Source organism: Bufo bufo, chromosome 7 (assembly GCF_905171765.1).
Source record: "Bufo bufo chromosome 7, aBufBuf1.1, whole genome shotgun sequence".
Lineage (NCBI taxonomy): Eukaryota > Metazoa > Chordata > Amphibia > Anura > Bufonidae > Bufo > Bufo bufo.
In genome coordinates, this window is record NC_053395.1 from 218,851,342 (window position 1) to 218,877,401 (window position 26,060).

At 46.3% G+C, this 26,060-nt stretch overlaps 1 long non-coding RNA gene across 1 annotated transcript in view; it reads right to left on the reverse strand.

The window, feature by feature from the left end:
• LOC121008858 overlaps positions 1 to 14,573 on the reverse strand; it is a 32,583-nt gene extending 18,010 nt beyond the window's left edge. Inside the window, exons 1-4 of the long non-coding RNA XR_005780626.1 lie at positions 14,489 to 14,573; positions 10,392 to 10,495; positions 6,323 to 6,426; positions 2,256 to 2,359 (exon numbers count right to left, since the gene is read on the reverse strand). This is a non-coding gene — a long non-coding RNA (uncharacterized LOC121008858). The remainder of the gene's footprint in view (positions 1 to 2,255; positions 2,360 to 6,322; positions 6,427 to 10,391; positions 10,496 to 14,488) is intronic.
• Positions 14,574 to 26,060: the final 11,487 nt, after the last annotated feature.

Consider the following 26,060-nt stretch of genomic DNA (forward strand, 5'->3'; position numbering starts at 1 on the left):
TTTCAAAAATAAAGGCTAAATAAAACTTTAAGACACAGGGTGTCCCCAACAGTAAAAAGTTTGATTTTATTGAAAAAAAAAAAAAAGGAGCAAAACGTAAAAGATGATGAAATAACACCCGTGTTAGGCCACACCAACCTTTTTAACTTTTGTAAACTTGGCCGGTATTTTTTGCTGAGAAAGGTGGACACTCTAACAGCACCCCCCGCTCAGGACCTCTATAGGCCCGCTCACTGCAGGAAGCCCCGCCTCAGTCACTGCTGCACTAGGGTAGAAGCTAGAATGGATTTCTCACAAGAAGGTTTGTGATGTAACTGGTCACATGCTCTATATTTTTTGCAGGGCCGCGGAACGGAACAACGGATGTGGACAGGACACGGTGTGCTGTCTGCATCTTTTGCAGCCCCATTAAAATAAATCTGCATTTTTTTGCAGATCGAATGTGGACCAAAAATCCATTTGTGTACATGAGCCCTTCTACCTTATGTCGGTGCAGTCTCCATTCCTGGTTTTGGCTCATAATCACTGACCAAAATACTGAGGTGTGAATAAGGCATTACACTGTCCCATCAGTGCTGCCAGGGTAAGACTCTGCGGGGACACAACCCCAACTGGTAACGCCCTGCTTGCAATTCTTTCACAAGCTTTTGGTAGGAATAATAGAGGCACGGCACAACATAGAGCCATAAGATTAGATCTTCCAGGATTGTTGTTACACGGGGGATGCAAGTAGTTACTAAACAGACAGGTCAGGAGAGGGGACGGCTCCTCTTATTATTTTTAACACATTTACACCAAACTGCGAACTTCTAGACCACAGTAAAGAAAAAGATTCTGTCCTCAGAGCAGAGGCCGAAAATGGCTGATAACAGAGAGCAATAGATATAGCCGCTGCCCCTTATAATGTGCGCCAGTACAAAAAAAATCCTGCTTATAATTTGTGCCAGTATAAAAAATCCCCCCATTTAATAATGGGTGGCCCCAGTAGAAGCAATGTGCGCATAGTGCTCCCCCCTGTTACAATAATGGCCCCCATTGTGGCCCAATAGCATGGTCTTAAAGAAAAATGGTCCATGTAGGTAGTTTCCCTATCTCACTCATCCGCTCCACGCTCAATTCCATACACAACCATTCAAGCTGAGAAATTTGGCAGAAGTTCCAAGGTGGGATTGGAACCCCCCCCCCCCAGCACGATAAGTGTGCTGCCCACTATGACCTTCTAGCCAGCCAACCTCTAGAAAAGAAAAAGAACCAAAAAACAGGGAGGGGAGATTGACCTCGTCCACACTGACCTCGTCACAAGGAGACCACCAGCTAACATCATGTGCGTTACCTGACACCGTCAACCCTGGGGTTAGCCGATGATCATTCAACCCCTAGGTTGAGGTTGATAGGACCTTAGGGGTTGTCACAATCTGGCCACCCAAGGGCGTCACATGTGCGTTACCTGACCTAGTCAACTCTAGGTCAACCCTCCATCGTCCTTGATTGATCATCCAACCCCTGGAGGTTGTCACAATCAGGCCGGCTTTGATGGGCGTCACAGTTAGCTGGTGGTCCCCTTGTATTCTCGCCCTCCCACCTAGCCTAGTAAACGGGTTCTCTATTTATGTGGCTCCTGTGGCAGAGACTTTAAACTCAGGGAGAGGTGTGAATTCTACAAAAGAAAGAAAGCGCCAATAAACTGAGCGGGCCGCGCTGACAAACCTACTGCTGTCGAAATCCAAACTAAGAGCAATATTTAGGAGAACTTGGGTGATGGTTGTGCTCTTTTGCCATCAACTTATTTGCATAACATCCAGGCCATTTGCATAAGTTCCACAGCAAGCCTTCTGATTGGCTGACACTGTGGCCTATAGGTTAGTGCAGCATCTCCCATGTGGAGCTCTGTTATGGTCGTCTCCATGCAGCCATAGACTCCTCTCCTTCTTCTTCTTCACCTTAGATTTTCCCTTGTTAATATTTAAAGGGTCATTTTGTTGCATCACAAATTAACAATCTTTACCTGACAATTATATGAAATTATAAAAATCTCTGAATGGTTGTCAGGAAGTATTTTTGAAAATTATATATATATACAAAAATAGCAAAAAACGAAGCAGCACTGTCACCAGGGGTGCACCTAGCCTTTCTGCTGCCTGGGGCGAAAATTGAAACAGCGCCCCCCCCCCCCCCTAATACCAAATTCTTAACCTAGCCCCTTCCCTCCTAGCATTACATATATCACTACAGAACAGGGTAATACAGCCCCATACCTCTTACATCCAGTGACGTCTCCTGTGATGTAGATGTTCTCTTTCCTCATATTCTCCTTTCAGAGCTTCAGTACAGACCGCCATTTTTCAGCCATTTTTCGTCTCTGCATTTTGACAACAAAAAAAATCGTAGTTTACTACTTTTCCATCATCCTCCCATCTTCTGGACAAATCATCCTACCACCCCCAATACTGTGCCGCTGTGCTCCCCAATATTATACTGCAGAAAGAGATAAACCCAGGGTGCCCCCATGGTGATAGTGCTGCCAAAGGTCCCAACTAATAATTCTCTGCCAGAGCACACTTAAGCATAACTACTGTGAGGGGGCACAATGTGGGCATTAGTACTGTGATGGGGCACAATGTGGGCATTCGTACTGTGAGGGGGCATTAGTACTGTGAGGGGGCACAATGTGGGCATTAGTACTGTGAGGGGGCACAATGTTGGCATTAGTACTGTGAGGGGGCACAATGTGGACATTAGTACTTTGATGGGGCACAATGTGGGCATTAGTACTGTGATGGGGCACAATGTGGGCATTCGTACTGTGAGGGGGCATTAGTACTGTGAGGGGGCAAAATGTGGAAATTAGTACTGTGAGGGGGCACAATGTTGGCATTAGTACTGTGAGGGGGCACAATGTGGACATTAGTACTTTGATGGGGCACAATGTGGGCATTAGAACTGTGAGGGGGCACAATGTGGGCATTAGTACTGTGAGGGGGCACAATATTGGCATTAGAACTGTGGGGGAGCACAATGTGGGCATTAGTACTGTGAGGGAGCACAATGTGGGTATTAGTACTGTGAGGGGGCACAATGTGGGCATTAGTACTGTGATGGGGCACAATGTGGGCATTCGTACTGTGAGGGGGCATTAGTACTGTGAGGGGGCAAAATGTGGAAATTAGTACTGTGAGGGGGCACAATGTTGGCATTAGTACTGTGAGGGGGCACAATGTGGACATTAGTACTTTGATGGGGCACAATGTGGGCATTAGAACTGTGAGGGGGCACAATGTGGGCATTAGTACTGTGAGGGGGCACAATATTGGCATTAGAACTGTGGGGGAGCACAATGTGGGCATTAGTACTGTGAGGGAGCACAATGTGGGTATTAGTACTGTGAGGGGGCACAATGTGGGCATTAGTACTGTGAGGGGCACAATGTGGGCATTGGTACAGTGAGGGGGCACAATGTGAGCATTAGTACTGTGAGGGGGCACAATATGGGTATTAGTACTGTGAGGGAGCACAAAGTGGGTATTAGTACTGTGAGGGAGTACAATGTGGGCATTAGTACTGTGAGGGGGCAAAATGTGTAAAATAGTACTGTGAGGGGGCACAATGTGAAGCCAAGCTACACCTCTGCTGATCGTTTAACAGAAGGGATTAGCTATGAATCTTGATGCACTGCACAGTGATAAATTACACCGCTGACTACCCATAGGTATCTGATTCTGGACTCTGGCAGTGTTCCTGTTCGCTTAGGAGTCCGTGCTCTGACTCCATACATTGCTTGGGAGTTCTTGCTCTATGTCCATATGTGGAGTCAGTGCTATGAAGATGAAGCAGGTATCCCCAAGCATTGTCAGTATAGAGACACTAATAGCCTCTATTTGTGAAATGTGTTTGTCGGGATTTGAACTCGCAACCATCTGCACTAAAGGCAGGAACCTTAACCACTACACTATAGAGCTACATGGAAAAATGCGGCAGAGAATCCTCATAGTAGTTTCTCATGTATTAGGTATTCATAGGTTCTTGCCTTTAATGTACATGGTTGTCAGTTTGAATCAGGGCAGAAATATTTCAAAAATAAAGGCTAAATAAAACTTTAAGACACAGGGTGTCCCCAACAGTAAAAAGTTTGATTTTATTGAAAAAAAAAAAAAAAGGAGCAAAACGTAAAAGATGATGAAATAACACCCGTGTTAGGCCACACCAACCTTTTTAACTTTTGTAAACTTGGCCGGTATTTTTTGCTGGGAAAGGTGGACACTCTAACAGCACCCCCCGCTCAGGACCTCTATAGGCCCGCTCACTGCAGGAAGCCCCGCCTCAGTCACTGCTGCACTAGGGTAGAAGCTAGAATGGATTTCTCACAAGAAGGTTTGTGATGTAACTGGTCACATGCTCTATATTTTTTGCAGGGCCGCGGAACGGAACAACGGATGTGGACAGGACACGGTGTGCTGTCTGCATCTTTTGCAGCCCCATTAAAATAAATCTGCATTTTTTTGCAGATCGAATGTGGACCAAAAATCCATTTGTGTACATGAGCCCTTCTACCTTATGTCGGTGCAGTCTCCATTCCTGGTTTTGGCTCATAATCACTGACCAAAATACTGAGGTGTGAATAAGGCATTACACTGTCCCATCAGTGCTGCCAGGGTAAGACTCTGCGGGGACACAACCCCAACTGGTAACGCCCTGCTTGCAATTCTTTCACAAGCTTTTGGTAGGAATAATAGAGGCACGGCACAACATAGAGCCATAAGATTAGATCTTCCAGGATTGTTGTTACACGGGGGATGCAAGTAGTTACTAAACAGACAGGTCAGGAGAGGGGACGGCTCCTCTTATTATTTTTAACACATTTACACCAAACTGCGAACTTCTAGACCACAGTAAAGAAAAAGATTCTGTCCTCAGAGCAGAGGCCGAAAATGGCTGATAACAGAGAGCAATAGATATAGCCGCTGCCCCTTATAATGTGCGCCAGTACAAAAAAAATCCTGCTTATAATTTGTGCCAGTATAAAAAATCCCCCCATTTAATAATGGGTGCCCCCAGTAGAAGCAATGTGCGCATAGTGCTCCCCCCTGTTACAATAATGGCCCCCATTGTGGCCCAATAGCATGGTCTTAAAGAAAAATGGTCCATGTAGGTAGTTTCCCTATCTCACTCATCCGCTCCACGCTCAATTCCATACACAACCATTCAAGCTGAGAAATTTGGCAGAAGTTCCAAGGTGGGATTGGCCCCCCCCCCCCCAGCACGATAAGTGTGCTGCCCACTATGACCTTCTAGCCAGCCAACCTCTAGAAAAGAAAAAGAACCAAAAAACAGGGAGGGGAGATTGACCTCGTCCACACTGACCTCGTCACAAGGGGACCACCAGCTAACATCATGTGCGTTACCTGACACCGTCAACCCTGGGGTTAGCCGATGATCATTCAACCCCTAGGTTGAGGTTGATAGGACCTTAGGGGTTGTCACAATCTGGCCACCCAAGGGCGTCACATGTGCGTTACCTGACCTAGTCAACTCTAGGTCAACCCTCCATCGTCCTTGATTGATCATCCAACCCCTGGAGGTTGTCACAATCAGGCCGGCTTTGATGGGCGTCACAGTTAGCTGGTGGTCCCCTTGTATTCTCGCCCTCCCACCTAGCCTAGTAAACGGGTTCTCTATTTATGTGGCTCCTGTGGCAGAGACTTTAAACTCAGGGAGAGGTGTGAATTCTACAAAAGAAAGAAAGCGTCAATAAACTGAGCGGGGCCGCGCTGACAAACCTACTGCTGTCGAAATCCAAACTAAGAGCAATATTTAGGAGAACTTGGGTGATGGTTGTGCTCTTTTGCCATCAACTTATTTGCATAACATCCAGGCCATTTGCATAAGTTCCACAGCAAGCCTTCTGATTGGCTGACACTGTGGCCTATAGGTTAGTGCAGCATCTCCCATGTGGAGCTCTGTTATGGTCGTCTCCATGCAGCCATAGACTCCTCTCCTTCTTCTTCTTCACCTTAGATTTTCCCTTGTTAATATTTAAAGGGTCATTTTGTTGCATCACAAATTAACAATCTTTACCTGACAATTATATGAAATTATAAAAATCTCTGAATGGTTGTCAGGAAGTATTTTTGAAAATTATATATATATACAAAAATAGCAAAAAACGAAGCAGCACTGTCACCAGGGGTGCACCTAGCCTTTCTGCTGCCTGAGGCGAAAATTGAAACAGCGCCCCCCCCCCCCCCCAATACCAAATTCTTAACCTAGCCCCTTCCCTCCTAGCATTACATATATCACTACAGAACAGGGTAATACAGCCCCATACCTCTTACATCCAGTGACGTCTCCTGTGATGTAGATGTTCTCTTTCCTCATATTCTCCTTTCAGAGCTTCAGTACAGACCGCCATTTTTCAGCCATTTTTCGTCTCTGCATTTTGACAACAAAAAAAATCGTAGTTTACTACTTTTCCATCATCCTCCCATCTTCTGGACAAATCATCCTACCACCCCCAATACTGTGCCGCTGTGCTCCCCAATATTATACTGCAGAAAGAGATAAACCCAGGGTGCCCCCATGGTGATAGTGCTGCCAAAGGTCCCAACTAATAATTCTCTGCCAGAGCACACTTAAGCATAACTACTGTGAGGGGGCACAATGTGGGCATTAGTACTGTGATGGGGCACAATGTGGGCATTCGTACTGTGAGGGGGCATTAGTACTGTGAGGGGGCACAATGTGGGCATTAGTACTGTGAGGGGGCACAATGTTGGCATTAGTACTGTGAGGGGGCACAATGTGGACATTAGTACTTTGATGGGGCACAATGTGGGCATTAGTACTGTGATGGGGCACAATGTGGGCATTCGTACTGTGAGGGGGCATTAGTACTGTGAGGGGGCAAAATGTGGAAATTAGTACTGTGAGGGGGGCACAATGTTGGCATTAGTACTGTGAGGGGGCACAATGTGGACATTAGTACTTTGATGGGGCACAATGTGGGCATTAGAACTGTGAGGGGGCACAATGTGGGCATTAGTACTGTGAGGGGGCACAATATTGGCATTAGAACTGTGGGGGAGCACAATGTGGGCATTAGTACTGTGAGGGAGCACAATGTGGGTATTAGTACTGTGAGGGGGCACAATGTGGGCATTAGTACTGTGATGGGGCACAATGTGGGCATTCGTACTGTGAGGGGGCATTAGTACTGTGAGGGGGCAAAATGTGGAAATTAGTACTGTGAGGGGGCACAATGTTGGCATTAGTACTGTGAGGGGGCACAATGTGGACATTAGTACTTTGATGGGGCACAATGTGGGCATTAGAACTGTGAGGGGGCACAATGTGGGCATTAGTACTGTGAGGGGGCACAATATTGGCATTAGAACTGTGGGGGAGCACAATGTGGGCATTAGTACTGTGAGGGAGCACAATGTGGGTATTAGTACTGTGAGGGGGCACAATGTGGGCATTAGTACTGTGAGGGGCACAATGTGGGCATTGGTACAGTGAGGGGGCACAATGTGAGCATTAGTACTGTGAGGGGGCACAATATGGGTATTAGTACTGTGAGGGAGCACAAAGTGGGTATTAGTACTGTGAGGGAGTACAATGTGGGTATTAGTACTGTGAGGGGGGCAAAATGTGTAAAATAGTACTGTGAGGGGGCACAATGTGAAGCCAAGCTACACCTCTGCTGATCGTTTAACAGAAGGGATTAGCTATGAATCTTGATGCACTGCACAGTGATAAATTACACCGCTGACTACCCATAGGTATCTGATTCTGGACTCTGGCAGTGTTCCTGTTCGCTTAGGAGTCCGTGCTCTGACTCCATACATTGCTTGGGAGTTCTTGCTTTATGTCCATATGTGGAGTCAGTGCTATGAAGATGAAGCAGGTATCCCCAAGCATTGTCAGTATAGAGACACTAATAGCCTCTATTTGTGAAATGTGTTTGTCGGGATTTGAACTCGCAACCATCTGCACTAAAGGCAGGAACCTTAACCACTACACTATAGAGCTACATGGAAAAATGCGGCAGAGAATCCTCATAGTAGTTTCTCATGTATTAGGTATTCATAGGTTCTTGCCTTTAATGTACATGGTTGTCAGTTTGAATCAGGGCAGAAATATTTCAAAAATAAAGGCTAAATAAAACTTTAAGACACAGGGTGTCCCCAACAGTAAAAAGTTTGATTTTATTGAAAAAAAAAAAAAAGGAGCAAAACGTAAAAGATGATGAAATAACACCCGTGTTAGGCCACACCAACCTTTTTAACTTTTGTAAACTTGGCCGGTATTTTTTGCTGGGAAAGGTGGACACTCTAACAGCACCCCCCGCTCAGGACCTCTATAGGCCCGCTCACTGCAGGAAGCCCCGCCTCAGTCACTGCTGCACTAGGGTAGAAGCTAGAATGGATTTCTCACAAGAAGGTTTGTGATGTAACTGGTCACATGCTCTATATTTTTTGCAGGGCCGCGGAACGGAACAACGGATGTGGACAGGACACGGTGTGCTGTCTGCATCTTTTGCAGCCCCATTAAAATAAATCTGCATTTTTTTGCAGATCGAATGTGGACCAAAAATCCATTTGTGTACATGAGCCCTTCTACCTTATGTCGGTGCAGTCTCCATTCCTGGTTTTGGCTCATAATCACTGACCAAAATACTGAGGTGTGAATAAGGCATTACACTGTCCCATCAGTGCTGCCAGGGTAAGACTCTGCGGGGACACAACCCCAACTGGTAACGCCCTGCTTGCAATTCTTTCACAAGCTTTTGGTAGGAATAATAGAGGCACGGCACAACATAGAGCCATAAGATTAGATCTTCCAGGATTGTTGTTACACGGGGGATGCAAGTAGTTACTAAACAGACAGGTCAGGAGAGGGGACGGCTCCTCTTATTATTTTTAACACATTTACACCAAACTGCGAACTTCTAGACCACAGTAAAGAAAAAGATTCTGTCCTCAGAGCAGAGGCCGAAAATGGCTGATAACAGAGAGCAATAGATATAGCCGCTGCCCCTTATAATGTGCGCCAGTACAAAAAAAATCCTGCTTATAATTTGTGCCAGTATAAAAAATCCCCCCATTTAATAATGGGTGCCCCCAGTAGAAGCAATGTGCGCATAGTGCTCCCCCCTGTTACAATAATGGCCCCCATTGTGGCCCAATAGCATGGTCTTAAAGAAAAATGGTCCATGTAGGTAGTTTCCCTATCTCACTCATCCGCTCCACGCTCAATTCCATACACAACCATTCAAGCTGAGAAATTTGGCAGAAGTTCCAAGGTGGGATTGGAACCCCCCCCCCCCAGCACGATAAGTGTGCTGCCCACTATGACCTTCTAGCCAGCCAACCTCTAGAAAAGAAAAAGAACCAAAAAACAGGGAGGGGAGATTGACCTCGTCCACACTGACCTCGTCACAAGGAGACCACCAGCTAACATCATGTGCGTTACCTGACACCGTCAACCCTGGGGTTAGCCGATGATCATTCAACCCCTAGGTTGAGGTTGATAGGACCTTAGGGGTTGTCACAATCTGGCCACCCAAGGGCGTCACATGTGCGTTACCTGACCTAGTCAACTCTAGGTCAACCCTCCATCGTCCTTGATTGATCATCCAACCCCTGGAGGTTGTCACAATCAGGCCGGCTTTGATGGGCGTCACAGTTAGCTGGTGGTCCCCTTGTATTCTCGCCCTCCCACCTAGCCTAGTAAACGGGTTCTCTATTTATGTGGCTCCTGTGGCAGAGACTTTAAACTCAGGGAGAGGTGTGAATTCTACAAAAGAAAGAAAGCGTCAATAAACTGAGCGGGCCGCGCTGACAAACCTACTGCTGTCGAAATCCAAACTAAGAGCAATATTTAGGAGAACTTGGGTGATGGTTGTGCTCTTTTGCCATCAACTTATTTGCATAACATCCAGGCCATTTGCATAAGTTCCACAGCAAGCCTTCTGATTGGCTGACACTGTGGCCTATAGGTTAGTGCAGCATCTCCCATGTGGAGCTCTGTTATGGTCGTCTCCATGCAGCCATAGACTCCTCTCCTTCTTCTTCTTCACCTTAGATTTTCCCTTGTTAATATTTAAAGGGTCATTTTGTTGCATCACAAATTAACAATCTTTACCTGACAATTATATGAAATTATAAAAATCTCTGAATGGTTGTCAGGAAGTATTTTTGAAAATTATATATATATACAAAAATAGCAAAAAACGAAGCAGCACTGTCACCAGGGGTGCACCTAGCCTTTCTGCTGCCTGAGGCGAAAATTGAAACAGCGCCCCCCCCCCCCCCCCAATACCAAATTCTTAACCTAGCCCCTTCCCTCCTAGCATTACATATATCACTACAGAACAGGGTAATACAGCCCCATACCTCTTACATCCAGTGACGTCTCCTGTGATGTAGATGTTCTCTTTCCTCATATTCTCCTTTCAGAGCTTCAGTACAGACCGCCATTTTTCAGCCATTTTTCGTCTCTGCATTTTGACAACAAAAAAAAATCGTAGTTTACTACTTTTCCATCATCCTCCCATCTTCTGGACAAATCATCCTACCACCCCCAATACTGTGCCGCTGTGCTCCCCAATATTATACTGCAGAAAGAGATAAACCCAGGTGCCCCCATGGTGATAGTGCTGCCAAAGGTCCCAACTAATAATTCTCTGCCAGAGCACACTTAAGCATAACTACTGTGAGGGGGCACAATGTGGGCATTAGTACTGTGATGGGGCACAATGTGGGCATTCGTACTGTGAGGGGGCATTAGTACTGTGAGGGGGCACAATGTGGGCATTAGTACTGTGAGGGGGCACAATGTTGGCATTAGTACTGTGAGGGGGCACAATGTGGACATTAGTACTTTGATGGGGCACAATGTGGGCATTAGTACTGTGATGGGGCACAATGTGGGCATTCGTACTGTGAGGGGGCATTAGTACTGTGAGGGGGCAAAATGTGGAAATTAGTACTGTGAGGGGGCACAATGTTGGCATTAGTACTGTGAGGGGGCACAATGTGGACATTAGTACTTTGATGGGGCACAATGTGGGCATTAGAACTGTGAGGGGGCACAATGTGGGCATTAGTACAGTGAGGGGGCACAATATTGGCATTAGAACTGTGGGGGAGCACAATGTGGGCATTAGTACTGTGAGGGAGCACAATGTGGGTATTAGTACTGTGAGGGGGCACAATGTGGGCATTAGTACTGTGATGGGGCACAATGTGGGCATTCGTACTGTGAGGGGGCATTAGTACTGTGAGGGGGCAAAATGTGGAAATTAGTACTGTGAGGGGGCACAATGTTGGCATTAGTACTGTGAGGGGGCACAATGTGGACATTAATACTTTGATGGGGCACAATGTGGGCATTAGAACTGTGAGGGGGCACAATGTGGGCATTAGTACTGTGAGGGGGCACAATATTGGCATTAGTACTGTGAGGGGGGCACAATATTGGCATTAGAACTGTGGGGGAGCACAATGTGGGCATTAGTACTGTGAGGGAGCACAATGTGGGTATTAGTACTGTGAGGGGGCACAATGTGGGCATTAGTACTGTGAGGGGCACAATGTGGGCATTGGTACAGTGAGGGGGCACAATGTGAGCATTAGTACTGTGAGGGGGCACAATATGGGTATTAGTACTGTGAGGGAGCACAAAGTGGGTATTAGTACTGTGAGGGAGTACAATGTGGGTATTAGTACTGTGAGGGGGCAAAATGTGTAAAATAGTACTGTGAGGGGGCACAATGTGAAGCCAAGCTACACCTCTGCTGATCGTTTAACAGAAGGGATTAGCTATGAATCTTGATGCACTGCACAGTGATAAATTACACCGCTGACTACCCATAGGTATCTGATTCTGGACTCTGGCAGTGTACCTGTTCGCTTAGGAGTCCGTGCTCTGACTCCATACATTGCTTGGGAGTTCTTGCTTTATGTCCATATGTGGAGTCAGTGCTATGAAGATGAAGCAGGTATCCCCAAGCATTGTCAGTATAGAGACACTAATAGCCTCTATTTGTGAAATGTGTTTGCCGTGATTCAAACTGACAACCATCTGCACTAAAGGCAGGAACCTTAACCACTACACTATAGAGCTACATGGAAAAATGCGGCAGAGAATCCTCATAGTAGTTTCTCATGTATTAGGTATTCATAGGTTCTTGCCTTTAATGTACATGGTTGTCAGTTTGAATCACGGCAGAAATATTTCAAAAATAAAGGCTAAATAAAACTTTAAGACACAGGGTGTCCCCAACAGTAAAAAGTTTGATTTTATTGAAAAAAAAAAAAAAGGAGCAAAACGTAAAAGATGATGAAATAACACCCGTGTTAGGCCACACCAACCTTTTTAACTTTTGTAAACTTGGCCGGTATTTTTTGCTGGGAAAGGTGGACACTCTAACAGCACCCCCCGCTCAGGACCTCTATAGGCCCGCTCACTGCAGGAAGCCCCGCCTCAGTCACTGCTGCACTAGGGTAGAAGCTAGAATGGATTTCTCACAAGAAGGTTTGTGATGTAACTGGTCACATGCTCTATATTTTTTGCAGGGCCGCGGAACGGAACAACGGATGTGGACAGGACACGGTGTGCTGTCTGCATCTTTTGCAGCCCCATTAAAATAAATCTGCATTTTTTTGCAGATCGAATGTGGACCAAAAATCCATTTGTGTACATGAGCCCTTCTACCTTATGTCGGTGCAGTCTCCATTCCTGGTTTTGGCTCATAATCACTGACCAAAATACTGAGGTGTGAATAAGGCATTACACTGTCCCATCAGTGCTGCCAGGGTAAGACTCTGCGGGGACACAACCCCAACTGGTAACGCCCTGCTTGCAATTCTTTCACAAGCTTTTGGTAGGAATAATAGAGGCACGGCACAACATAGAGCCATAAGATTAGATCTTCCAGGATTGTTGTTACACGGGGATGCAAGTAGTTACTAAACAGACAGGTCAGGAGAGGGGACGGCTCCTCTTATTATTTTTAACACATTTACACCAAACTGCGAACTTCTAGACCACAGTAAAGAAAAAGATTCTGTCCTCAGAGCAGAGGCCGAAAATGGCTGATAACAGAGAGCAATAGATATAGCCGCTGCCCCTTATAATGTGCGCCAGTACAAAAAAAATCCTGCTTATAATTTGTGCCAGTATAAAAAATCCCCCCATTTAATAATGGGTGCCCCAGTAGAAGCAATGTGCGCATAGTGATCCCCCTGTTACAATAATGGCCCCCATTGTGGCCCAATAGCATGGTCTTAAAGAAAAATGGTCCATGTAGGTAGTTTCCCTATCTCACTCATCCGCTCCACGCTCAATTCCATACACAACCATTCAAGCTGAGAAATTTGGCAGAAGTTCCAAGGTGGGATTGGAACCCCCCCCCCCAGCACGATAAGTGTGCTGCCCACTATGACCTTCTAGCCAGCCAACCTCTAGAAAAGAAAAAGAACCAAAAAACAGGGAGGGGAGATTGACCTCGTCCACACTGACCTCGTCACAAGGAGACCACCAGCTAACATCATGTGCGTTACCTGACACCGTCAACCCTGGGGTTAGCCGATGATCATTCAACCCCTAGGTTGAGGTTGATAGGACCTTAGGGGTTGTCACAATCTGGCCACCCAAGGGCGTCACATGTGCGTTACCTGACCTAGTCAACTCTAGGTCAACCCTCCATCGTCCTTGATTGATCATCCAACCCCTGGAGGTTGTCACAATCAGGCCGGCTTTGATGGGCGTCACAGTTAGCTGGTGGTCCCCTTGTATTCTCGCCCTCCCACCTAGCCTAGTAAACGGGTTCTCTATTTATGTGGCTCCTGTGGCAGAGACTTTAAACTCAGGGAGAGGTGTGAATTCTACAAAAGAAAGAAAGCGTCATAAACTGAGCGGGGGCCGCGCTGACAAACCTACTGCTGTCGAAATCCAAACTAAGAGCAATATTTAGGAGAACTTGGGTGATGGTTGTGCTCTTTTGCCATCAACTTATTTGCATAACATCCAGGCCATTTGCATAAGTTCCACAGCAAGCCTTCTGATTGGCTGACACTGTGGCCTATAGGTTAGTGCAGCATCTCCCATGTGGAGCTCTGTTATGGTCGTCTCCATGCAGCCATAGACTCCTCTCCTTCTTCTTCTTCACCTTAGATTTTCCCTTGTTAATATTTAAAGGGTCATTTTGTTGCATCACAAATTAACAATCTTTACCTGACAATTATATGAAATTATAAAAATCTCTGAATGGTTGTCAGGAAGTATTTTTGAAAATTATATATATATACAAAAATAGCAAAAAAACGAAGCAGCACTGTCACCAGGGGTGCACCTAGCCTTTCTGCTGCCTGAGGCGAAAATTGAAACAGCGCCCCCCCCCCCCCCCCCAATACCAAATTCTTAACCTAGCCCCTTCCCTCCTAGCATTACATATATCACTACAGAACAGGGTAATACAGCCCCATACCTCTTACATCCAGTGACGTCTCCTGTGATGTAGATGTTCTCTTTCCTCATATTCTCCTTTCAGAGCTTCAGTACAGACCGCCATTTTCAGCCATTTTTCGTCTCTGCATTTTGACAACAAAAAAAATCGTAGTTTACTACTTTTCCATCATCCTCCCATCTTCGGACAAATCATCCTACCACCCCCCAATACTGTGCCGCTGTGCTCCCCAATATTATACTGCAGAAAGAGATAAACCCAGGGTGCCCCCATGGTGATAGTGCTGCCAAAAGGTCCCAACTAATAATTCTCTGCCGAGAGCACACTTAAGCATAACTACTGTGAGGGGGCACAATGTGGGCATTAGTACTGTGATGGGGCACAATGTGGGCATTCGTACTGTGAGGGGGCATTAGTACTGTGAGGGGGCACAATGTGGGCATTAGTACTGTGAGGGGGCACAATGTTGGCATTAGTACTGTGAGGGGGCACAATGTGGACATTAGTACTTTGATGGGGCACAATGTGGGCATTCGTACTGTGAGGGGGCATTAGTACTGTGAGGGGGCAAAATGTGGAAATTAGTACTGTGAGGGGGCACAATGTTGGCATTAGTACTGTGAGGGGGCACAATGTGGACATTAGTACTTTGATGGGGCACAATGTGGGCATTAGAACTGTGAGGGGGCACAATGTGGGCATTAGTACTGTGAGGGGGCACAATATTGGCATTAGAACTGTGGGGGAGCACAATGTGGGCATTAGTACTGTGAGGGAGCACAATGTGGGTATTAGTACTGTGAGGGGGCACAATGTGGGCATTAGTACTGTGATGGGGCACAATGTGGGCATTCGTACTGTGAGGGGGCATTAGTACTGTGAGGGGGCAAAATGTGGAAATTAGTACTGTGAGGGGGCACAATGTTGGCATTAGTACTGTGAGGGGGCACAATGTGGACATTAGTACTTTGATGGGGCACAATGTGGGCATTAGAACTGTGAGGGGGCACAATGTGGGCATTAGTACTGTGAGGGGGCACAATATTGGCATTAGAACTGTGGGGGAGCACAATGTGGGCATTAGTACTGTGAGGGAGCACAATGTGGGTATTAGTACTGTGAGGGGGGCACAATGTGGGCATTAGTACTGTGAGGGGCACAATGTGGGCATTGGTACAGTGAGGGGGCACAATGTGAGCATTAGTACTGTGAGGGGGGCACAATATGGGTATTAGTACTGTGAGGGAGCACAAAGTGGGTATTAGTACTGTGAGGGAGTACAATGTGGGTATTAGTACTGTGAGGGGGCAAAATGTGTAAAATAGTACTGTGAGGGGGCACAATGTGAAGCCAAGCTACACCTCTGCTGATCGTTTTAACAGAAGGGATTAGCTATGAATCTTGATGCACTGCACAGTGATAAATTACAACCGCTGACTACCCATAGGTATCTGATTCTGGACTCTGGCAGTGTTCCTGTTCGCTTAGGAGTCCGTGCTCTGACTCCATACATTGCTTGGGAGTTCTTGCTTTATGTCCATATGTGGAGTCAGTGCTATGAAGATGAAGCAGGTATCCCCAAGCATTGTCAGTATAGAGACACTAATAGCCTCTATTTGTGAAATGTGTTTGTCGGGATTTGAACTCGCAACCATCTGCACTAAAGGCAGGAACCTTAACCACTACACTATAGAGCTACATGGAAAAATGCGGCAGAGAATCCTCATAGTAGTTTCTCATGTATTAGGTATTCATAGGTTCTTGCCTTAATGTACATGGTTGTCAGTTTGAATCAGGGCAGAAATATTTCAAAAATAAAGGCTAAATAAAACTTTAAGACACAGGGTGTCCCCAACAGTAAAAAGTTTGATTTTATTGAAAAAAAAAAAAAAGGAGCAAAACGTAAAAGATGATGAAATAACACCCGTGTTAGGCCACACCAACCTTTTTAACTTTTGTAAACTTGGCCGGTATTTTTTGCTGGGAAAGGTGGACACTCTAACAGCACCCCCCCGCTCAGGACCTCTATAGGCCCGCTCACTGCAGGAAGCCCCGCCTCAGTCACTGCTGCACTAGGGTAGAAGCTAGAATGGATTTCTCACAAGAAGGTTTGTGATGTAACTGGTCACATGCTCTATATTTTTTGCAGGGCCGCGGAACGGAACAACGGATGTGGACAGGACACGGTGTGCTGTCTGCATCTTTTGCAGCCCCATTAAAATAAATCTGCATTTTTTTGCAGATCGAATGTGGACCAAAAATCCATTTGTGTACATGAGCCCTTCTACCTTATGTCGGTGCAGTCTCCATTCCTGGTTTTGGCTCATAATCACTGACCAAAATACTGAGGTGTGAATAAGGCATTACACTGTCCCATCAGTGCTGCCAGGGTAAGACTCTGCGGGGACACAACCCCAACTGGTAACGCCCTGCTTGCAATTCTTTCACAAGCTTTTGGTAGGAATAATAGAGGCACGGCACAACATAGAGCCATAAGATTAGATCTTCCAGGATTGTTGTTACACGGGGGATGCAAGTAGTTACTAAACAGACAGGTCAGGAGAGGGGACGGCTCCTCTTATTATTTTTAACACATTTACACCAAACTGCGAACTTCTAGACCACAGTAAAGAAAAAGATTCTGTCCTCAGAGCAGAGGCCGAAAATGGCTGATAACAGAGAGCAATAGATATAGCCGCTGCCCCTTATAATGTGCGCCAGTACAAAAAAAATCCTGCTTATAATTTGTGCCAGTATAAAAAATCCCCCCATTTAATAATGGGTGCCCCCAGTAGAAGCAATGTGCGCATAGTGCTCCCCCCTGTTACAATAATGGCCCCCATTGTGGGCCCAATAGCATGGTCTTAAAGAAAAATGGTCCATGTAGGTAGTTTCCCTATCTCACTCATCCGCTCCACGCTCAATTCCATACACAACCATTCAAGCTGAGAAATTTGGCAGAAGTTCCAAGGTGGGATTGGAACCCCCCCCCCCCAGCACGATAAGTGTGCTGCCCACTATGACCTTCTAGCCAGCCAACCTCTAGAAAAGAAAAAGAACCAAAAAACAGGGAGGGGAGATTGACCTCGTCCACACTGACCTCGTCACAAGGAGACCACCAGCTAACATCATGTGCGTTACCTGACACCGTCAACCCTGGGGTTAGCCGATGATCATTCAACCCTAGGTTGAGGTTGATAGGACCTTAGGGGGTTGTCACAATCTGGCCACCCAAGGGCGTCACATGTGCGTTACCTGACCTAGTCAACTCTAGGTCAACCCTCCATCGTCCTTGATTGATCATCCAACCCCTGGAGGTTGTCACAATCAGGCCGGCTTTGATGGGCGTCACAGTTAGCTGGTGGTCCCCTTGTATTCTCGCCCTCCCACCTAGCCTAGTAAACGGGTTCTCTATTTATGTGGCTCCTGTGGCAGAGACTTTAAACTCAGGGAGAGGTGTGAATTCTACAAAAGAAAGAAAGCGTCAATAAACTGAGCGGGGCCGCGCTGACAAACCTACTGCTGTCGAAATCCAAACTAAGAGCAATATTTAGGAGAACTTGGGTGATGGTTGTGCTCTTTTGCCATCAACTTATTTGCATAACATCCAGGCCATTTGCATAAGTTCCACAGCAAGCCTTCTGATTGGCTGACACTGTGGCCTATAGGTTAGTGCAGCATCTCCCATGTGGAGCTCTGTTATGGTCGTCTCCATGCAGCCATAGACTCCTCTCCTTCTTCTTCTTCACCTTAGATTTTCCCTTGTTAATATTTAAAGGGTCATTTTGTTGCATCACAAATTAACAATCTTTACCTGACAATTATATGAAATTATAAAAATCTCTGAATGGTTGTCAGGAAGTATTTTTGAAAATTATATATATATACAAAAATAGCAAAAAACGAAGCAGCACTGTCACCAGGGGTGCACCTAGCCTTTCTGCTGCCTGAGGCGAAAATTGAAACAGCGCCCCCCCCCCCCCCAATACCAAATTCTTAACCTAGCCCCTTCCCTCCTAGCATTACATATATCACTACAGAACAGGGTAATACAGCCCCATACCTCTTACATCCAGTGACGTCTCCTGTGATGTAGATGTTCTCTTTCCTCATATTCTCCTTTCAGAGCTTCAGTACAGACCGCCATTTTTCAGCCATTTTTCGTCTCTGCATTTTGACAACAAAAAAAATCGTAGTTTACTACTTTTCCATCATCCTCCCATCTTCTGGACAAATCATCCTACCACCCCCAATACTGTGCCGCTGTGCTCCCCAATATTATACTGCAGAAAGAGATAAACCCAGGGTGCCCCCATGGTGATAGTGCTGCCAAAGGTCCCAACTAATAATTCTCTGCCAGAGCACACTTAAGCATAACTACTGTGAGGGGGCACAATGTGGGCATTAGTACTGTGATGGGGCACAATGTGGGCATTCGTACTGTGAGGGGGGCATTAGTACTGTGAGGGGGCACAATGTGGGCATTAGTACTGTGAGGGGGCACAATGTTGGCATTAGTACTGTGAGGGGGCACAATGTGGACATTAGTACTGTGATGGGGCACAATGTGGGCATTAGTACTGTGATGGGGCACAATGTGGGCATTCGTACTGTGAGGGGGCAAAATGTGGAAATTAGTACTGTGAGGGGGGCACAATGTTGGCATTAGTACTGTGAGGGGGGCACAATGTGGACATTAGTACTTTGATGGGGCACAATGTGGGCATTAGAACTGTGAGGGGGCACAATGTGGGCATTAGTACTGTGAGGGGGCACAATATTGGCATTAGAACTGTGGGGGAGCACAATGTGGGCATTAGTACTGTGAGGGAGCACAATGTGGGTATTAGTACTGTGAGGGGGCACAATGTGGGCATTAGTACTGTGATGGGGCACAATGTGGGCATTCGTACTGTGAGGGGGCATTAGTACTGTGAGGGGGCAAAATGTGGAAATTAGTACTGTGAGGGGGCACAATGTTGGCATTAGTACTGTGAGGGGGCACAATGTGGACATTAGTACTTTGATGGGCACAATGTGGGCATTAGAACTGTGAGGGGGCACAAGGCTTGGGGGGCATTAGTACTGTGAGGGGGCACAATATTGGCATTAGAACTGTGGGGGAGCACAATGTGGGCATTAGTACTGTGAGGGAGCACAATGTGGGTATTAGTACTGTGAGGGGGCACAATGTGGGCATTAGTACTGTGAGGGGCACAATGTGGGCATTGGTACAGTGAGGGGGCACAATGTGAGCATTAGTACTGTGAGGGGGCACAATATGGGTATTAGTACTGTGAGGGAGCACAAAGTGGGTATTAGTACTGTGAGGGAGTACAATGTGGGTATTAGTACTGTGAGGGGGCAAAATGTGTAAAATAGTACTGTGAGGGGGGCACAATGTGAAGCCAAGCTACACCTCTGCTGATCGTTTAACAGAAGGGATTAGCTATGAATCTTGATGCACTGCACAGTGATAAATTACACCGCTGACTACCCATAGGTATCTGATTCTGGACTCTGGCAGTGTTCCTGTTCGCTTAGGAGTCCGTGCTCTGACTCCATACATTGCTTGGGAGTTCTTGCTTTATGTCCATATGTGGAGTCAGTGCTATGAGATGAAGCAGGTATCCCCAAGCATTGTCAGTATAGAGACACTAATAGCCTCTATTTGTGAAATGTGTTTGTCGGGATTCGAACTCGCAACCATCTGCACTAAAGGCAGGAACCTTAACCACTACACTATAGAGCTACATGGAAAAAATGCGGCAGAGAATCCTCATAGTAGTTTCTCATGTATTAGGTATTCATAGGTTCTTGCCTTTAATGTACATGGTTGTCAGTTTGAATCACGGCAGAAATATTTCAAAAATAAAGGCTAAATAAAACTTTAAGACACAGGGTGTCCCCAACAGTAAAAAGTTTGATTTTATTGAAAAAAAAAAAAAGGAGCAAAACGTAAAAGATGATGAAATAACACCCGTGTTAGGCCACACCAACCTTTTAACTTTTGTAAACTTGGCCGGTATTTTTTGCTGGGAAAGGGTGGACACTCTAACAGCACCCCCCGCTCAGGACCTCTATAGGCCCGCTCACTGCAGGAAGCCCCGCCTCAGTCACTGCTGCACTAGGGTAGAAGCTAGAATGGATTTCTCACAAGAAGGTTTGTGATGTAACTGGTCACATGCTCTATATTTTTTGCAGGGCCGCGGAACGGAACAACGGATGTGGACAGGACACGGTGTGCTGTCTGCATCTTTTGCAGCCCCATTAAAATAAATCTGCATTTTTTTGCAGATCGAATGTGGACCAAAAATCCATTTGTGTACATGAGCCCTTCTACCTTATGTCGGTGCAGTCTCCATTCCTGTTTTGGCTCATAATCACTGACCAAAATACTGAGGTGTGAATAAGGCATTACACTGTCCCATCAGTGCTGCCAGGGGTAAGACTCTGCGGGGACACAACCCCAACGGGTAACGCCCTGCTTGCAATTCTTCACAAGCTTTTGGTAGGAATAATAGAGGCACGGCACAACATAGAGCCATAAGATTAGATCTTCCAGGATTGTTGTTACACGGGGGGATGCAAGTAGTTACTAAAACAGACAGGTCAGGAGAGGGGGACGGCTCCTCTTATTATTTTTAACACATTTACACCAAACTGCGAACTTCTAGACCACAGTAAAGAAAAAGATTCTGTCCTCAGAGCAGAGGCCGAAAATGGCTGATAACAGAGAGCAATAGATATAGCCGCTGCCCCTTATAATGTGCGCCAGTACAAAAAAAAATCCTGCTTATAATTTGTGCCAGTATAAAAAATCCCCCCATTTAATAATGGGTGCCCCCAGTAGAAGCAATGTGCGCATAGTGCTCCCCCCTGTTACAATAATGGCCCCCATTGTGGCCCAATAGCATGGTCTTAAAGAAAAATGGTCCATGTAGGTAGTTTCCCTATCTCACTCATCCGCTCCACGCTCAATTCCATACACAACCATTCAAGCTGAGAAATTTGGCAGAAGTTCCAAGGTGGGATTGGAACCCCCCCCCCAGCACGATAAGTGTGCTGCCCACTATGACCTTCTAGCCAGCCAACCTCTAGAAAAGAAAAAGAACCAAAAAACAGGGAGGGGAGATTGACCTCGTCCACACTGACCTCGTCACAAGGAGACCACCAGCTAACATCATGTGCGTTACCTGACACCGTCAACCCTGGGGGTTAGCCGATGATCATTCAACCCCTAGGTTGAGGTTGATAGGACCTTAGGGGTTGTCACAATCTGGCCACCCAAGGGCGTCACATGTGCGTTACCTGACCTAGTCAACTCTAGGTCAACCCTCCATCGTCCTTGATTGATCATCCAACCCCTGGAGGTTGTCACAATCAGCCGGCTTTGATGGGCGTCACAGTTAGCTGGTGGTCCCCTTGTATTCCTCGCCCTCCCACCTAGCCTAGTAAACGGGTTCTCTATTTATGTGGCTCCTGTGGCAGAGACTTTAAAACTCAGGGAGAGGTGTGAATTCTACAAAAGAAAGAAAGCGCCAATAAACTGAGCGGGCCGCGCTGACAAACCTACTGCTGTCGAAATCCAAACTAAGAGCAATATTTAGGAGAACTTGGGTGATGGTTGTGCTCTTTGCCATCAACTTATTTGCATAACATCCAGGCCATTTGCATAAGTTCCACAGCAAGCCTTCTGATTGGCTGACACTGTGGCCTATAGGTTAGTGCAGCATCTCCCATGTGGAGCTCTGTTATGGTCGTCTCCATGCAGCCATAGACTCCTCTCCTTCTTCTTCTTCACCTTAGATTTTCCCTTGTTAATATTTAAAGGGTCATTTTGTTGCATCACAAATTAACAATCTTTACCTGACAATTATATGAAATTATAAAAATCTCTGAATGGTTGTCAGGAAGTATTTTTGAAAATTATATATATATACAAAAATAGCAAAAAAACGAAGCAGCACTGTCACCAGGGGTGCACCTAGCCTTTCTGCTGCCTGAGGCGAAAATTGAAACAGCGCCCCCCCCCCCCCCCCCCAATACCAAATTCTTAACCTAGCCCCTTCCCTCCTAGCATTACATATATCACTACAGAACAGGGTAATACAGCCCCATACCTCTTACATCCAGTGACGTCTCCTGTGATGTAGATGTTCTCTTTCCTCATATCTCCTTCAGAGCTTCAGTACAGACCGCCATTTTTCAGCCATTTTTCGTCTCTGCATTTTGACAACAAAAAAAATCGTAGTTTACTACTTTTCCATCATCCTCCCATCTTCTGGACAAATCATCCTACCACCCCCCAATACTGTGCCGCTGTGCTCCCCAATATTATACTGCAGAAAGAGATAAACCCAGGGTGCCCCCATGGTGATAGTGCTGCCAAAGGTCCCAACTAATAATTCTCTGCCAGAGCACACTTAAGCATAACTACTGTGAGGGGGCACAATGTGGGCATTAGTACTGTGATGGGGCACAATGTGGGCATTCGTACTGTGAGGGGGCATTAGTACTGTGAGGGGGCACAATGTGGGCATTAGTACTGTGAGGGGGCACAATGTTGGCATTAGTACTGTGAGGGGGCACAATGTGGACATTAGTACTTTGATGGGGCACAATGTGGGCATTAGTACTGTGATGGGGCACAATGTGGGCATTCGTACTGTGAGGGGGCATTAGTACTGTGAGGGGGGCAAAATGTGGAAATTAGTACTGTGAGGGGGCACAATGTTGGCATTAGTACTGTGAGGGGGCACAATGTGGACATTAGTACTGTGAGGGGGCACAATGTGGGCATTAGAACTGTGAGGGGGCACAATGTGGGCATTAGTACTGTGAGGGGGCACAATATTGGCATTAGAACTGTGGGGGGAGCACAATGTGGGCATTAGTACTGTGAGGGAGCACAATGTGGGTATTAGTACTGTGAGGGGCACAATGTGGGCATTAGTACTGTGATGGGGCACAATGTGGGCATTCGTACTGTGAGGGGGGCATTAGTACTGTGAGGGGGCAAAATGTGGAAATTAGTACTGTGAGGGGGCACAATGTTGGCATTAGTACTGTGAGGGGGCACAAAGGTGGGCATTAGTACTTTGATGGGGCACAATGTGGGCATTAGAACTGTGAGGGGGCACAATGTGGGCATTAGTACTGTGAGGGGGCACAATATTGGCATTAGAACTGTGGGGGAGCACAATGTGGGCATTAGTACTGTGAGGGAGCACAATGTGGGTATTAGTACTGTGAGGGGGCACAATGTGGGCATTAGTACTGTGAGGGGGCACAATGTGGGCATTAGTACTGTGAGGGGGCACAATATGGGTATTAGTACTGTGAGGGAGCACAAAGTGGGTATTAGTACTGTGAGGGAGTACAATGTGGGTATTAGTACTGTGAGGGGGCAAAATGTGTAAAATAGTACTGTGAGGGGGCACAATGTGAAGCCAAGCTACACCTCTGCTGATCGTTAACAGAAGGGATTAGCTATGAATCTTGATGCACTGCACAGTGATAAATTACACCGCTGACTACCCATAGGTATCTGATTCTGGACTCTGGCAGTGTTCCTGTTCGCTTAGGAGTCCGTGCTCTGACTCCATACATTGCTTGGGAGTTCTTGCTTTATGTCCATATGTGGAGTCAGTGCTATGAAGATGAAGCAGGTATCCCCAAGCATTGTCAGTATAGAGACACTAATAGCCTCTATTTGTGAAATGTGTTTTGTCGGGATTTGAACTCGCAACCATCTGCACTAAAGGCAGGAACCTTAACCACTACACTATAGAGCTACATGGAAAAATGCGGCAGAGAATCCTCATAGTAGTTTCTCATGTATTAGGTTATTCATAGGTTCTTGCCTTTAATGTACATGGTTGTCAGTTTGAATCACGGCAGAAATATTTCAAAAATAAAGGCTAAATAAAACTTTAAAGACACAGGGTGTCCCCAACAGTAAAAAGTTTGATTTTATTGAAAAAAAAAAAAAAAGGAGCAAAACGTAAAAGATGATGAAATAACACCCGTGTTAGGCCCACACCAACCTTTTTAACTTTTGTAAACTTGGCCGGTATTTTTGCTGGGAAAGGTGGACACTCTAACAGCACCCCCCGCTCAGGACCTCTATAGGCCCGCTCACTGCAGGAAGCCCCGCCTCAGTCACTGCTGCACTAGGTAGAAGCTAGAATGGATTTCTCACAAGAAGGTTTGTGATGTAACTGTCACATGCTCTATATTTTTTGCAGGGCCGCGGAACGGAACAACGGATGTGGACAGGACACGGTGTGCTGTCTGCATCTTTTGCAGCCCCATTAAAATAAATCTGCATTTTTTTGCAGATCGAATGTGGACCAAAAATCCATTTGTGTACATGAGCCCTTCTACCTTATGTCGGTGCAGTCTCCATTCCTGGTTTTTGGCTCATAATCACTGACCAAAATACTGAGGTGTGAATAAGGCATTACACTGTCCCATCAGTGCTGCCAGGGTAAGACTCTGCGGGGACACAACCCCAACTGGTAACGCCCTGCTTGCAATTCTTTCACAAGCTTTTGGTAGGAATAATAGAGGCACGGCACAACATAGAGCCATAAGATTAGATCTTCCAGGATTGTTGTTACACGGGGATGCAAGTAGTTACTAAACAGACAGGTCAGGAGAGGGGACGGCTCCTCTTATTATTTTTAACACATTTACACCAAACTGCGAACTTCTAGACCACAGTAAAGAAAAAGATTCTGTCCTCAGAGCAGAGGCCGAAAATGGCTGATAACAGAGAGCAATAGATATAGCCGCTGCCCCTTATAATGTGCGCCAGTACAAAAAAAATCCTGCTTATAATTTGTGCCAGTATAAAAAATCCCCCCATTTAATAATGGGTGCCCCCAGTAGAAGCAATGTGCGCATAGTGCTCCCCCCTGTTACAATAATGGCCCCCATTGTGGCCCAATAGCATGGTCTTAAAGAAAAATGGTCCATGTAGGTAGTTTCCCTATCTCACTCATCCGCTCCACGCTCAATTCCATACACAACCATTCAAGCTGAGAAATTTGGCAGAAGTTCCAAGGTGGGATTGGAACCCCCCCCCCCCAGCACGATAAGTGTGCTGCCCACTATGACCTTCTAGCCAGCCAACCTCTAGAAAAGAAAAAGAACCAAAAAACAGGGAGGGGAGATTGACCTCGTCCACACTGACCTCGTCACAAGGAGACCACCAGCTAACATCATGTGCGTTACCTGACACCGTCAACCCTGGGGTTAGCCGATGATCATTCAACCCCTAGGTTTGAGGTTGATAGGACCTTAGGGGTTGTCACAATCTGGCCACCCAAGGGCGTCACATGTGCGTTACCTGACCTAGTCAACTCTAGGTCAACCCTCCATCGTCCTTGATTGATCATCCAACCCCTGGAGGTTGTCACAATCAGGCCGGCTTTGATGGGCGTCACAGTTAGCTGGTGGTCCCCTTGTATTCTCGCCCTCCCACCTAGCCTAGTAAACGGGTTCTCTATTTATGTGGCTCCTGTGGCAGAGACTTTAAACTCAGGGAGAGGTGTGAATTCTACAAAAGAAAGAAAGCGTCAATAAA